The 16,704-nt window shown below is 45.4% G+C and overlaps 1 protein-coding gene across 1 annotated transcript in view; it reads right to left on the bottom strand.

Moving 5' to 3' along the window:
* GRIN2B (glutamate ionotropic receptor NMDA type subunit 2B) overlaps window positions 1–12,655 on the bottom strand; it is a 404,765-nt gene extending 392,110 nt beyond the window's left edge. Inside the window, exons 1-2 of the mRNA XM_045870040.2 lie at window positions 12,417–12,655; window positions 10,984–11,412 (exon numbers count right to left, since the gene is read on the bottom strand). The gene's annotated coding sequence lies outside the window, so the exon portion shown is untranslated. The remainder of the gene's footprint in view (window positions 1–10,983; window positions 11,413–12,416) is intronic.
* Window positions 12,656–16,704: the final 4,049 nt, after the last annotated feature.

Raw genomic sequence — 16,704 nt, 5'->3', positions numbered from 1 at the left:
AGAAGAGTTCAAGTTCGGAGGTGGAGTGTATGTAAAGAATGGTAGAGCTAGGCTGAGAAGATGGTGCCCCAGCCTTAACCATCATGTGAAATGAAAGAGATGCTGATTGTCAGTTCCATGAATCGCTCACCCGGCCCTCACCGAATTAAAGTAAGGTCCAGAGCTTGGCTATTTTGTAGGGATCCATTTTTTTCATTTGAAAACAACTTTGCTTTTTGCCAAAAGCAAAACGCAGAGACATGATCGAGAAGAAGTCACTTGGGCTGAGGTTTCAATGTATGTGCTACTTACAGGTTCCTCTACATACAACATAAACCCTTACTTTTTTTTGCATGGAAGCAGCTCCTTACAATTTAAAGAGCAGAGGTGGGGTGCCTGGGTGGCTCAGTCGGTTAAGTGTCTGTCTTCGGCTCAGGTCATGATCCTGGGGTCCTGGGATTAAGCCCCGCATTGGGCTCCCTGCTCAGCAGGGAGCCTGCTTCTCCATCTGCCTCTGTCCCCACCCCACCCCCCGCCGCTTGTGTGCTCTCTTTCTCAAATAAATGAATAAAAATCTTTTAAAAAAATAAATAAACAAAATAAAGAGCGAGGAGTTACAATCAAGGGTGTAGTTGGAAGCCTGGGTGCTCACAGCTGTGTGACCTTGAATTCTTTAATCCTTACTCTGTTCACCTAAGAAACAAAATAACGTCAGCCTTATGGTAAGGATTAAATGTGATAACATATGTGAACATACGCCAGGCTCTCATGGGCACACTACAAATATCTATTGCTAATTCCAGGCCCAATTTCAAGAGAAGATTGTCTTCAGCAAAGGCAAGCCAATTCCGTTTGGATGACGATTATGTTTGGACCGACAGCAATAAATCTTTACATTTTCATTCCACTGTTTATCTCTAAAATGGTCTACAAATTCTGGCTACCCCATCCCAGGACCTTCTGGCTCCTTTCCCCCACCTCTGTCATAGTCACACAAATGCAGATTTATCAATAAACTAGATTCCCCACCACAGCAACTGAGAGATCACTCATACATTTCAGAGACAACCTTGAATTTTATGCTGAAATCAAAGCATCTTTGTAAATAGTGCAGAAGAGATAGGAGAGGTTGAGAAGGTGAATGACCATGGTCTTATTTGTTCTGGAAAGCTCAGTGCAGTAAAGGTGTTTGGGGGAACAGAGACGAAAAAGCCCTCAAGGGACTTGCCCCAAAAGCCAGCATAAGAAAAGGGCTACAAACAAAGGGAAAGTAAAAATAGTATGTGAACCAACAACTTGGGAGAGCTTATTTCTAGTTGGGAAGATCAAGCAAGACCTCGTGGGTGAGATAGCCTTTGAGATGGGCCGGAGGAAGGGACAGTATTGACACGGAATTAGAAGGAGAGGGGAAAAGTATAATTAGTGAGGAGGAAGGGCTTTTTGAAGAAATACCCTCATTGAACACAATGTAAAATAAAGATCAAAGAGGGGAGACACGAAGAAATGGGTATATTTTCATTTTGTCGGCCTCTAGCTAGCATAAAAGATACTCTCATCCATTCAACTCTAGTAAAATTCACCCAAAGCATCAAGATGTGCTTGGATGGCAAGGAAATGGAAATATAAAAGGTATAAATATGTCAACTTTATCCTCAATGCACATTCATTTTCATCATCATCTTTATCGACAACCAGCATTCTCTGAGCACTGCCCAAGTGCGGAGAGCATTCTGCTAAGCACTGAGGACATAAAGTGACATAAAGCATGAATCTTGTTCTCATAGAAAAATGACAAATTAATCAACAAACAAAAGTGATTTCTCTTCTATATGCAGGCTCCAAGAAAACCCATTCAGTATTTTTTCTTCAAAAATGCAAGGGACCAACATTCTCCTACCCAAGAAAGACCTTCCGTATCTGAGCACCCATATTTGACCGGGATAGGATTTCTTCTGTAGTCCTTCTTCCTACAGGAGTTGAAGGAAAAACCAGGAAACAGACACAGAAAGAAGCAGATAAGGGCTGAAATTTTTCCCTTTCCCCCTTTAAGCCCAGAAACAATCCTGGAATTTCTAAGGAGGTGATAAAAAAGAGAGCCGTGAACCCTGAAGATATCAATCCTGGCCCCCAGCAGAACTCACTGATAAAGCTGATCTGCATAACAAATACAAAGGGGAAAGGCTACAGTATCTTAATGATTTGGATGTTTTGCTTACACAGGGCTAACTAATATTTATTTAAAAATTCAGATCAGTGAGTACACTTCTTGGGTTTCTCCTAAATATTTAATGCCTCCCACTTCTGCATATCCCACTGAACACCAATGAGAGTCCAAACCACACTCATGACCTTTCTCTCGCATTTCCAACCACTATCTGTAGATGTCCAAAAAAGAACTAGTGTTTTCACTCTCCTCGGGTCTGTCTTTTTTAAAGGAACACAGATCCATAAATCTGCTCTTTTCTTACCTCTACATTTAGGCTCACATTTATTTTAAAATGGGCAGGGAGGTAGCCAAAAAGGAAGGATGTGAGAAAACTATTAACCCAGCTAGAAAACTATTAACCCAGCTAAGCCTAATAAGCAGTGATTAAAGTTACAGTCAAAGAAGAACGAAGCTCAGTGCCTCCTACCCTCTTCCTCCTCTTTGTGCCTTTCATGTTCTAGTTCAGGCGCTGAGAGGGAGGGTGACACAGCTAGCGAATTCCAACCAGCACTAAGATAATTGTACCATTCACACCCCTCACCAGTCAATCAGGGTCTGCTTATCCAGCCCCATTTATAAATAGTTTTCCTACACTGACAGTGTTATAAAGGAGTGCAATGAGGTTTTCTCCCTGAAACAAGAAATGGGGCGCCCTCAATAAGGACTAAGTGGAACAGCGGAGGTTTGCAGAACCCAGGGCCACCCGCCCTAATTTACAGCCACACCTGTTTCACAGGTGTCAGGGAAAGCAGCTCCCTAACTTTTCTAACTTTCCGCACCAGGCCTCCGTTGATGTTGAAAGAGCTCAGGAATAAACACAGCCCTGCTCTTACTTAATTCCACGCCAGGCTGCACCCCTTGTGTGCCCTCTGCACGCTAAACCCCCTCGTGTTCCGGCCACCTCTTCTGCCTCTGGCTCAGGGACCCTCTGCCGGTCACGTGACAGTCTGACCATGACGGGGTCCCCCTCTACAGGTTAAAGTGCTAGGACAACGTGATGTTTAGAGAGAGCAGGCGCCCCGCGTCAATCATCTTGCCTGGTGATTCTCAAAGATGACTGCACAGGAGAATCCCCTGGGGAATATTTTTAAATGATCCCTGCCTGGATCCCTTGCTGACAGATTTTAATTTCACGGTGTGGGGTCTGGCCTGGGCATGGATATCATTGTTTTGCTTTTGTTGTTGTTGTTTAGCCTCTTCTGTTTCTTTTCGTGGGAGCTCTCCGGGTGATTTTGTTATTGAGCTGGGATTGAGGAGGACTGCCTAGCCTGTCCCACTGATTCAGAAATGAGAAAATCGAGGCCCCAAGGCAATGGCTTGCACACAAGTGAAATCACACACACAGAAACAAAAAGAAGCTTTCGGACTCTCAAGGCCACCACCACCTCCGTTATTCATTTAGGCAGCCACCAGACACCTTGGAAAAACCTAACATCTCTGAATACACCTCCAGGAGTACCCTGGGCTCCGAAGGAATGTGGATGAGCAAATGCCCACCATCAGCTAACGGAAGAGACATGCATTCCGAAGGGACTCAAGAGGCAGGGCAGTGAACGGGAAAGCCCTGGAAAGAGAGTCAGTGGATGCAGCTCTGCACCATGTGTATGTCTTCTTTACACCTTGGAGCTATTTGCACAGCTTTAAAATGGTGGTTGTGGAGGATAGATCATCTGCAAGGTGCCTATTAGCATTAATATTCTTGTTAACCCACATCAGACACACACACACACACACACACACACACGCGTGCGCGCGCGTGCGCATTACCGCACCTAAACCCCACAAACATATTTAATGCATTTAAGATTTTTTTTTTACTGTTGCGATTTGGTAGGTAAATCACTATACAAATACACGCACATGCTCGCAAGCCTAGCGTGTATGGGTGCATGGGGTGTGTGCATGTTGGGACACACACGGAACACAGCTCACTTCTAACCCAAAGACACCAGTGACCGTGGCAGCTCAGTGATCAGACTGAGGTCCCTAGAAGGTGGGGGGATTGCTTCGGAACGTCTATGCATTTGCACGGAGTCCAATTAGCTTTGAGTAAAAGATAAAAGACATCACCTCATCAGCTTCAAGTTTCCTCGAAGCCTCTCTTCTCCCCTCCCTGAACAATGCAGTGCTTTTATCCACCATTGTTTTGAAGTCCCACCTCTCAAAAAGAAACAAGATCTGATTTCCTCGGAAATTCTAGCCAGCTGAAGGCCTGATAGACTCTATATAAAGATTAATGAGAAATGGAAACTTGACATTTCTTTCTAAAGAAGGAACTTCACCGTCCTCGCGAGGCAGGGAACAAAGACATGGAGGATGGCGTGTGTGGAACACAGCCTGGTTTTTATGAGTCGAGTGAGTTAATTAGTCAAAACCTTAAATTATCCTAATCTAGGAAGCGCTCTACTCCAGACATTCCCGTCCCCGTAAAGCTGGACTCCAAGCAGGGTCAAAGCCTGTACTTCTCTTTCCTTCCATGTCTGCCGATCCCTCGGGGCCAGCCTGGAGTCTCCTCCTCTCCCCTCTCCCCTCTCCCCGCCCCCCTCGTCATGCAGCCTTGTCACTGTGCCTCCACGGCCCTGCCCCTCAAGGTACCTTGGAATGAATGTCCCTCAAGTCAGCCAGTGCTGACACTGGCTGATCCACAAACCTCAGGCTCAGAATACTCTCTTTATATGCAGTAGATCTTTAAAAAGTCCTCAAGGGGAGCTTAGGATCCTTTTGCTAATGAAATGAATACAAACCACAATACAGAGAAAATGGGTGGAAGTTGGGTGGGGTGAAAGGGAGAGGGATGGGCAGCAGAAAAAGTGCAACTAAAATTTAGAGGAACATGCATGTCAAATCCATCCTCCCTGAGGCACCCAAGCTACCGTTCAATCAAGTGCTAAAGGTGTCTTTCCATCCTCTCTACGCCTGGGCATCTCCATGAAGAAAGCTTCTAAAACCCCAGGCCAGCTAAAAAGGCTACCAAAAAGCATTCTGTAAATTCCCTGGGAATAACTGAGCCCCTCTTCTTCCATCGCTCCCTTCTGCCATTAAAGAAAGTGGCCAGTGTCTGAATAGCATGGCAACTCTCTACCTCACTACTTTGGAAACACATGGGGCTAGGCTGGTCCTTCATTTCGAGTACCTTGGCCTGGGCTAGGATCCAGCTCTCTCCTTGGCTACAAACCAACTAACAGCTGTCCCTTTCTTTATAATGGCCATCAACAAAGTTAGTTGCAATCCAGTGGTCTAAGACGAAAATTGAATCATTTGCTCATTCTAAAGGTGAGTCTAATAAACAGGAGTGGGATTCATTAACTGTAGAATAACTAAAGCAGAAATAAGAACCTCTCCTTTTTTCCTTTTCAGAAGACCCTGACTTTATTCTCTAGCCTCATCGTTTGGAATCAGAAATTCCTAATCAAAGAACCAGCACATTTCTGTGTTGCTCTTCTCCCCAGGTTAAGGGATGTGAGGAAGAGCAGAAGGCTTGACCTTTTATACCAGTTTGCCTCTCCATCTGCTCTCCATCCTCCTAAACTGACCATTCTCTCCTTCTACAAAACTCCTAATTATTCTTAAAGACACAGTTTAAATGTCAACCCCTCCGTGAAGCCCACCTCATTTTCCCAGACTTCCCTCCTCACAGATCTTACCTAAGTATATAATAATCTCTTTACACACGTTTCCCCCATTCAATTATGAGCTACCGGAAGGTACAAACCAGAGCTAATTCTTTCTCATGACACAATGTTCAACAAATACTGGTACTTAACAAACATTTGTTGAATAATGTGGAGCAAAAGACACAAAAATAAAGTTAAAGGAATAGAGTGTCAAAGAAAAGAGACTAAGAGACACTAATAAATACATAAACTCTATCTAGAGTGTTTTAGAGAAGAACATCAAGAGAAAAAGAAGACTCAGTGACGAAAAGGGCCAGAATAAGAATGCACAGAGGACGAAAGAAGAGGAGGCAAAAAAGTCACACATGGTGGGAGAGTGACAGAAGAGGGGACATGGGTGACCTTAGAGACACAGGCTCCTCTTGGATCTTTTCTAAGAAAAATCAGAAATTCTGAAAGTTCCAAAAGTAGAACATATATGTGGAGCTGCCAACGTTAACCATGACACAGAATTTGGTTCAGGAACGATGCAGACCCAGAATGCATGGGCGTGCAACTTTGGCATCACTGGAGAGTGTCGGGAATGCAGAATCTTGGGCCCTACCCCAGACCTAGCGAATCAGTGTGTCCATTTTTAACAAGACCCCCAGGTGATTCCTATAGACAAAAAAGTTTGACAAACGCCAATGTAGCCATTTGACACCCGCAGATAACCTCCGCATCTCGTTCAGTGGTGTGGTGCACAGAGCATCACCACCAAGCTGCTGCACAACCTAAGCCAGTCACCTAGTGTCCCTGGATTTGTTTCTTTACCTGTGAAATGAGAAGGTCAGAGTAAATGCGTTCTCAACTGTCACGGAGCTCTGACCTTCTTGATCCCATCTAACATCTTACCTTCACATCCTTCCTACAACACCCGCCAGAACAAACAACAAATAGCCTTATTTGTTAATTAATATTTCCCTTCCTCTCTCCACTTACCTAGTATTTTTTGTTTCAAGTATCTGTTATGTGCCAGGCACTGTGTTAAGGACAAATGATTCCAGGATGAATAAATATCCCTCCCTGTCCTCAAGGAGCTCACAAACTTAGGGAAACAGAGCATAAAAACACAATTAGGATAAAAGTATGGTAATGATCATGAACCAGCCCTGGTGATGCACAGAAAGCAGAGTGGCCATTCTGCTCGGGGCAGTCATGCAGGATTTCAACAAAGGGCCAACATATGCACTCTGCCAACCTCAGCTTCACGCACTAAAAGTGAAAAGACAAAAATAAGGTAGTTGGAGATCATCCACGAACCAACCAAAGGTTTCCAAACACACCTCTCTGGGTTCTCAAAACTCCAAAAGCACATCCACACAGTGGATTTGGTGTAAGGGCCACAGATAGACCGTTAACAGCCACAGGCGCACCCTCAGAAACCCACCTCCTCTGAGTTAATGCCCACTCCCCCTCATCCCAACTGCATTCGGTTCTTCTAGCTTCGGCATCCTTCTGGAAGATAATATCAATTCAACCACTAATCTACTCTCCCTAGAGACTTCTTCTGTGGTTTCAAAGAGGGGATGCACTTTAATAAACGTGAACAATTCATCAGACCAGTAACTCTTTTTGATCTATATTTATTTATAGAGACGACACTCATATCCGATAGCATGCACGCTACCAGAGACTGAAAATGTAATTTACTGAAAGGAAGAAATTTCTAGAATTTCTAAGGAGGCTGGAGAATGGCAGGGGGGAAAGAGGACCTAACTTTCCAGCGTATCCACTCCTGACCTCAACAAGTTACACGAGATGAGTGGTTTTGTCAGCCCCAGCCTTCCTTATTAAGCAGAAAAGGCTATCGCCCAGAACAACAGTTTGCCAACCTTTAGAATGGTGAGTTCCACCCTGACTTCTTTCCTGCCCCTGGCTTTTATAGGCTGATTTTTCTGCTATGGTTTCTTCACATACAACCTGTCCTTTCCCCTGCCTGCTATATTTCCTACTCCATAAACATTCATGACATTTTTGCTTTAACTTGTTAGCAGTCGTGAACATGTCACCTTCATCTTCGTATTGTTGAACACGAAAATAGGGGGGCAAACCCCTGCATCCGGGGCTCAACACATTCATGGAGAGGATGGGAGAATGTTTTTTACAAGGCAATGATGATATGGTCGAGGGCTGAATCAGCTCAGTCTCGTTTCTCCCTGTCCGGCTTCACTCATCCCCCCAACCGATTTCAGTCCGTGTGTCCGCCGCCCACGTGCCCACTTCCCCTCCTCACACAAGGCTGGTGCATGCGCATGAAGGTCAAAGAAGATGATCAAGGTTCTGAAGCCATCCTTCTGGAGGTGAAGAGGAATACAAAATCAACCTGCCGTTCACCCCCTCACCAGAGGGAGTCGCTCTTCGCACTCAACCTACAAGAAAGGCATTTGGTGTGCAAAGTAGTGACTAGAGAAATGTGTTGGTCCTCCTCCTTTCCCTTAATTTTGCCTCGTTACTTCTTTGCTTTCTCTGCATCCATCCCTGCCCGAAATAACACACATGCAGTGGCAAAGCAAGACTCTTCAGACAGACAGGCTTCCTAGGAATGGAACCAATGCTGAGAAGAAATGAGACGATTGAGGGGCACACCCTGCTCCTCTCTTTGCACGTGAACAGGTATCTCTGGGTGGCCACATGGCTCTGTGGTCCCAGATCCGTCATGCTTTGCTACACCTGAAACACACAGGGATAGAAGGCAACCATGTTGTTCTGCTTCCCTTCAAATCACCAATCTAAACTCCTTGGCAGGGCTTGCCTGAATAGTCTTTATTTCCCATTAGTGTTTTTTTATTATTTTTTTTTCTTAATTGTACATCACGGAGGCTCCTCAACTGAAATTAAATTTGCTCTTCCTCCCACCAGCAGACACATTTCTTCCTCAGGTAACCCACACTGTATGGAGGGTGGCAGAAGGAGAGAAGACAAAATAGAACCCAGTCAGCTCTTTGTGCCATGAGGGGGGAAAACAGAGAGAGAGAGAACAGTGGCCCAGAGACAGCCTAGAACACCACTGAGTCACAGCCTCGACAAGACTGCTCACGGGGATAGGACACACCTGCCTCATCAGGGATCCAAAACGGCTTTGGATGTAGTAAAGGTGCAGACCAGTTGGTGGTGATTCCACCTTGAATCCTAATAAGCGCCTCCCCTTCTCCTTGTAGCTTTCCCACCACCCAGTCCCCACCACCCTCCCCTTTTAACCTCTTGTCCTTTGTCTAGCTTTAGGGCCAACTAAGGATGGCCTAGAACCTGGCTTAATCCCATGAGCATTCTAGGAGAATGTGGCTGAAACTCTGTCCAAAGGTCTGCTGTCAACCTGGTCACCAACCAATACGACGAAGGACCTCGTCCCTGTAGGGCACTCTCGCAGGCACCAGGAATGAGAAAAGGGGCATAGGCCCTAAGGACACCCACCTCACCTTGCTCATCTGTACGTAGGAAACCAGTGCACATGGAGTTGCTGTTCTCACCCATACCTCTGTTCTATTTTGAAGTAAAATTAAGAATACATCCTCCCACTTGAAGGAGTAGAAGCAGATGGAGAACCAGCTCAGGTGTCTGTAAGGTGAACACACACCAGATAACCTCAGCTATTTGTAGACATGGTGAGAACATGGTTCAAAGTGGGATCCCATTCTCCCATTCTGCCGACAGTACAGATGGGTACAGATTACCAGTTAAATGCTCAAAAGAACGAAACCGGGGGGGGGGGGCGGTGAGTGTGGATGATATCCATTCTTTCTGGACAATAAAGAACTATCTTCTGGTGTGATGTTGAGGGACAAAGATCTTCTCCTACTTCCCCCACATCCCCTTGGTATTTTTGGATTGCTTCAAAGTATAGTCATTAAAAATGCCAGAAAAAAAGATCTGGGGGGAGAATACTTTGAAAGAGACTATCAATACCCATGATTCTGCTACAGGATTTTGAAGATCTTTATCTCAACCCGTTTCCTGCATTTGGGCACCCTTAGAGTTTGGGGGTGTACGGTCAGTGGACCAAGGAGAAGAGCACACCAGCTCGCCATCATGGCCCTCCAGCCTGTGGATGATCTGATTGCCTCAGGAGTTGTCTTGCATTGCATGAGTGCCTAGCTGAAGAGTCATTAGCTAAGTCTTTTCCGTTTCTCCTATTTCTCTTTTCAAGTACATAAAAAAAAATACTGCCTAGCCACATTTCATATACTGTAAAAATTGACGAGAGGAGGAAAAAAAATAAAGTCTTCATTCTCTTTTGAAGGTACAAGACGAACACATGCAAACGGCACATCTCTTTGTTTAACACAAAGACTCACGTGTCGAATTCTGCACCCCTTCCTCATGCACAGCATTTTAGAACTCTGCAAGATAGCCATTTTGCAAGAGTGTGGAAGTAACAGTTTGCTTGGAGGATGTGTGGGTATAAATAGATGTGTAGACAGAAGGAGAAATTTACAGCTCAAAAATAATAGCACAGGAAAAAAATATCAATTAAAAGGAGAATACTGACAGAATTCGTTCTTTGCAAGCATGAGACTGAAGTCCTTTTAACCTGCAGCATCCTTCAATTCCAGGTGTTCCTAGACCAGCCAGATTCCCCACCTAGACCTGTCCCTCTGCAGTAGGCCTCCTGGGATCTCTGGGCCCGGTGTCAATGCTTTAGACAGCAAGTGGACTTCAGGGCAACAACCACAGTAATCATTATTTTCATTTTTTAAAAGGGCATTAAAAAAAAAATTCCTAGGAAGGTAGAGAATAGGAGACAGACAGGCATGGAAGTGGCAACGGGGGAAAAGGCTAGCCTGAAAAAAAAAAAATTTTTTTTTTCTAGATTCCCATAAAAATCAGAGCTGTAGCCCTGGGTGAATAAAATGCTATTTAACTCAAAAATCACACAAGTCTCCCATGCATGTCTACATACATAGACCCTCATGCCACCCAACATCTTCCGTCCCTACATACATCCACCCCCACTGCCTCCCCAAAACCCGAAACCTGTTTGATGAGGAAGGGAAAGATATAACAGGGGAGATTTCCCCCTTTGTAATAAGCCTTTTTCCCCCAAACAGCATTATTTTCTTATCTTGTCGCCTTTTCTTCCAAAAATTCCACTAAACAAGGAATCCCTACCCCAGGTGAAACGAAATAAAACAGAATTTGCCCTACCTTGGTTTGTAGAAGCCAAACCTCTAGACGGACAGATTAAGGGAGTGAGCATGTTGGGAATGTCCAGTCTCCTCTTCTCGCTGGCATATCCACATAAGAAAGACGAAGGATAAATGAAAGGAAGATAATTTAAAATCCAATTTAGCGTGAATTTTGTTTTAATCTTGTATCTTGAAGAGATGCAAATTCAAAGAAAAAAAGACTGAATTCAAAGGTAATTCAGGATATGGAGAGCAGCTCACAATGCAGAATCCAGAGTAATTATTCCATTTGCATGTGAGGTTAGTGGCTGGGCTATTTTTTTAATGATTCTTCTGGCAATCACGGTTTTTGATTTTTGGAGCTTTAGTGGAGGAGGATCTGTGTAGAGAAGCTGGGGGCCGGTTCTGTCCCTCCGTGGAGCATGGTCATTCCCAAAGCGTCCCCTTCCTAAGGGGGAAAAAGAGGCGGTCAGGGTTTGATTCGAGTATCCCCGGAGGGTGAGAAAAATGCATTCCGAAAAAGATATCAGTTCGTTTTAAGGAAAAGGGGCAGGAAACCCCGCATTTCCCACAGAGTGCACACGAGAGGGATGGAAAACTGCCGGCACCGTTCTATAAATAATTCAGAAAAGGTCTGGCTATACCATTCCTGGGACAGGCATGGATGAGAGGTGGGAATGCCAACCTGAATGGAAGAGGGGAGAGGGAGGGAGCGAGCGAAGGAGGGCAGCGGGCAGGAAGGAGGAAGGGGGGGAGAAGCGGCACCATCGAGCAACACACACTCCACACACTCGCACACACGCAGAAGCACAATCCCCACTTAACTCGCCAGCAAGTGCGGCCCCCAGCCCCATCTGCATTGCTGCCGACATGTCTGTCTCGCTCTCCCCATCGCCTCCAGCGGTAGCGCCTCCTCCCACCCCGCGCTTGTGCTGAATGGGTTCTGATTGTGCACTGGGTGCACACTGGGCATTTCTTGGAAGGGGCACACTGACACGCGCGCGCACACACACACACGCCCCCGACGCGCACGCGCCCCCGCGCGCGCACTCACACTCACCCCCGCGCACACTCACCCCCGCGCACACTCACGCCGCCGCCGCGCTGATGTGCAGCGCACGGGGCTTCACCTGCAACGTGTCGATTGGACGGATGGTCGCGGCGCGTGGCTCCGGCCCGGGGCACCGATGCCCAACCTCTCTGTTCGGTAAGGGGATTAACACCCCCCCCCCCAAAAAAAGACCAGAGGGAGCCCTCCCCTTTCACCGTAAAAAAATATATATTTTTTTTAAAAAGCCACGTCCAAATTAGCAAGTGCCGGGTTCCGCTGGATTCAAGAGCTTCACCCAACAGCAGGTTAGTTAACGGTTCCACTGCTTCGACCCTTTATCTCCCTGACACCCCCAAACCTCAACACTGAGCCAGGAGACTCCAAAGCGAACATTTACGTACCGACTCCGAGCGCCCGGGCGACTGCAGAAGCTCCGGAGAGGGGTGGCGGGTGGCCGGGGATTGAGGGTTTTGCCTTCCTGCAAAGCAGGATTGATAATCCGTGTCGGGGGTTTTGAAGTTCACGACTCTTCTTGGCAAAGCCAAAGAAAATGCATTCGGACGCCAGCACTTCTGGACTGTGGTCATCAAAAATCACCCTGACGAACACTTTCGATAAGAGCAAAGCCCCGAGATTTCCTAGAGGTGAAGAAGCCGAAGGAAGTGGTTTTTGAAAAGGGGTTGGGGGGGAACCTTCCTTTCTCAAAAAAAAAAGGGGGGGGGTGGAGAGGCAGGAGCCCAGATTCCAGTTGGTGATGATCGGAGCCGGGGGAGGGGAAGCGGGCGGGGGCACGCTGTGCAAGTCAACCGCGCGGCAGCGGGAGAGGAAGACGAGGAGGGGGAGGAGGGGGAGAGTAAGAAAAATGGGTATTAATCACCGGGGACGGGGGTTGGGCGGGAGATCACAGGTTGCCTGGTCTGGATTTGGGTCTCACACCCCAAAACGTGCGCCCCCCCCCCCCACCTACCTCTCACACACTGGCTCTGGTGGGAGGAGAAACCCACGAAGCTAGGGAGGATGTTTCTGCTCCCAGCGTGTGTGTGTGCGTGCGCGTCCTCTTTCTCCACACCCCCCACCCCACCCCACCCCCAAACCCCGTCACCCCCTCACTCCTATTGCTAAGACTCCGGCGGAGGCAGCTTCCCACGTCACGTGCTGGGGGAAGTGGGGTAGGAAAGGGGGGAAAAGGCTTAACCCGAGTCCGTGGCGCCTCCTGCTGGCCGCACTGGGGCACAGCAATGAGGAAGGGCAGCTAAGGGGTGTGGGGAGCGAGGCAGTGCCCCCGGTGGGCGGCCGCACTCGGCTGCGGAAAGCGTCTCAAAGGCGGAGCTGCAGTTTGAAATTTAAGACCCTTGCGCTCTTTTCCACAAACCAGCCTCTGCTTCGTACGTGCAGCGCATGTTCCGGACGCAGTTTAAAGCCGGGTTCTTGCCTTCAAGAAGCTTAAGGTCTATTTTGAGCCCACGAGGCTGACGGGAAAACAATGGGAAACAAAGAAAGGCAAACTCAATTAAGGGCTAAATTGTGTAGTACAGATTATATGTGTGCTTTGCTGACGACTAGTGAAGGTTCCAGGAGTTTGGCATTTTTTATTAAAGTAGATCCTGTTATTTAAAGACCTTGATGAGAGAGAATGATGAGATAGGTGAATAATCCTTATATGAAACTACATCTCACGGCATTTACAAACCCACCTTCTTGTAAAACGCAAACATCCACTCGTTTCTCTCCCCCTTAAACTGTTTTCTGTTTTAATAGCACTTATCACCACCTGTATTATTATTTTTAATACTAATGTCATCGTGTAAGCACCTTTTTTATTCTGATCCGTTGTCTCTTCAAAGATCCAGCATATTATAGTGGTGGACCATTTTCATATTGGTTACATCATGAACTTCTCACCAACGTTCCTGAGAAGCAGCCATATAAACACACAGGTAATAGTCCTGTGTGAAGTAGTGACACCTAGTAATTTGGAGCTTTGATCTATGTAAAATACATCAGATGTGTATTAGGTCCTATAGACCAGACAGTAGTCATAATATATCTGAACCTAATTCTTTTCATGTTTCCTAGTTTTTGTTAGGTTTAATGGTTGCATCTAAGATTTTTAAAGGCACACACAAACGCATGAGCATTATATGGAAACACAAACACAAAATTATTCTTTCTCAGTAATGGTATTACTGTTTTTCTAAGACAGGATAGGGCTGAACTTCCACCTCTTTGGAGAACTATAGAACCACTCCAGAGTTGCTGTGCCCCTTGATACACAACAGCCAACCCAAACCACTCTATGTGCAGATTTCCAGTTGTTAAAACATGGATTCCAGGAGGGGTGTAAGATGCAGAGCAAGGACCCCATGGAGCTTTCCTGAAACACTTCCTTAAGTCTCCCAGGAATGCCATTACCTTCAGAATAAGACCCAAACTCACTCAAGGGTTGACCTTTAACCTACTTTAAAAAGCAACAACAAAAACAAACAAAAACAAAAACCCCTCAGGGCCCACCTTCCCCTTCCTGTCCCAATTCCCTTCACCAAAATTGGGCCATTCTTCTCTATTTTCTTTTCTTCCCTTTCTGGACCCAGGAATTCCATTCCAGCCCATTCACTTTTGCAAGTATAGAGGAAAGAATGAATTCTCAGTCTCCCTCTCCCTAATAAAGTCTACCCTCTCCTTCAATTTCTAGCTCAAGTCCCACCTCATCAGAGGATATTTTCAGTCAACCAAGCCTGAATTGATTTCTGTAACAACTGCAAGAGTTTTTAAATGAGGTATGGCCCTCACCACCATCCCCCTGACTCCCACCCCCTGCATTTGGAAATGTGTAGAGGAATTTGTATGATCAGTTATCAGATGACAAGGTGATGGTACTGACATGTGTGATGCAGGCACCAGAGATAACGACACACACCAAATTGGTCATTTGGTCTTGCATTGGGAAGAACTGGCCCAAAAGGAAAATAATAAAGCCATAAGCTCTTTATGTTGGACCATATGAAACTGCTGGTATTCAATCATATGAAACTGCCAATCACACGAAATAACCAGTATTGACCTATAATAAAAAGGCAATTTCATAAGGCTAAACTTAAAATTGTAAACGTATGTCTGTCTCCTAACTTTCCAATTACTTGTTTAACTACTTAAGGAGCTAGACCAGCATCTACATGATCCATCTATTCCCAGCACCTGACTGTTGGTTAGCAACCTCAGGAGTTCCCCTGGTGAAATTCTAAATTGGTCGCTGTACACGAGAGCAAGGAAAGACTGAAGAAAGAGACAGATCACTCCGGATTGGTGGGTGGCAGTTTTAATAAGCAAGACAACTTACCTACGAGGCTTGTCTTGGGCAGCCGCAAGATAAATGGATCTCAACACCTGCCCACCAGAATCTTAAGAGTTTTATAGAGGCCTTCATGGGGTTCAGTCATGTATATAGTCCAGATGGTCTCAACCCATTAGTCTCTCAAAGCTGTATCCTTGAAGTGGCTCCTAGGGTGAGAACAATGGGTAGAACGCACATTCCAAGAACAGAGCAGGGGGTAAGGAGCTTCCAGTTGCCCAGATCCAGCTTGTGGGTCAACTGGCTGGCACCTCCTCTCAATCACCTCCTCTAACAGTGGCACAATTCCAGACATGTGGTTGGGCCTCAATAAATATTAAGGTTTGGTTTGTTTGGGGTTTTATTAATGACTATTAGAAACCGCTTTCCCAAGCAGTCTTGCTGACTCTGGCTCTGGAAGATCTAATTCGAGGAACCATGCAGCCTGTGAGTGGAAGGTGGCATCTCTTCTCCGTGGTATTCATTGCCCATTGTCCATTCAATGGGAGAAGACCTCTCTCCTTATTTCTCAGACTCCCTGTCATTCCCTGGCACTTCTCATGAATGACCTGTGCCTCTAAGGACCACAAGCCTTTCAATAAAGGATCATCCTGATTCATGAAATTTGGAACGCTATTTCTCAACATTGCAAATATGCATTTCTTAACTCCTAGTCAGGAAGGACAAAAAGCAATGTTCTAAAAAGACAAGATGTTGGATTATATTTCACAGCATCATTTATTGAAGGAAAAGCTCTTGCCTGAGGCTGCTAATGAAATGTGGAGGTATTCTGCCAGCTCTCTTGACCAAAAGAGAGGATCCCAAGAGATGCAAACACTCTTGTCCATGGCCCAGTCAGCAGATGCAAAGCCCATGCCTTGGCCAGCAATAAATAAATATATAAATACATAAATACATAAATAAAAGCAGGAGGTGAGGGGGGTATATTTATCTCACAACATCTTTCATATCAAACAACGATACCACAGGGTAAGGCCTGAAGTTTACAATTTGGGGTTCCTCTTTAAGGAAAAGAGTAGAAATTTTGATGTGAAAGTAAGTATTTACTTAAAACAAGAAGATAAATCACAAGAAATAAAAAATTATTTGATATTAATGCCACAAAAATTTGTCATTATTGTAATTTTATTAGTTATTGCCTGAATGTTCTGTAATATTTGCTTTTCTATATTTTTTATTTATGTTCTTCGCATTATGATTTATAATATCATTTATATGAAAATAACAGAAAGAATCAAGTCTATCCTTTACTGTGGTTCCTCAAAAATTGTTTTTCATTATGAACCATTTAGAAAAATTTCTTATTGGTAGTAGTGCAATATGTGTTTTTCAGAATCACT

The sequence above is a fragment of the Mirounga angustirostris genome, unplaced genomic scaffold (assembly GCF_029215605.1).
Source record: "Mirounga angustirostris isolate CCGP_5_RB_7025 unplaced genomic scaffold, mMirAng1.0.hap1 SCAF_5, whole genome shotgun sequence".
Taxonomy (NCBI): domain Eukaryota; kingdom Metazoa; phylum Chordata; class Mammalia; order Carnivora; family Phocidae; genus Mirounga; species Mirounga angustirostris.
This window is presented reverse-complemented; position numbering and strand designations above follow the sequence as displayed.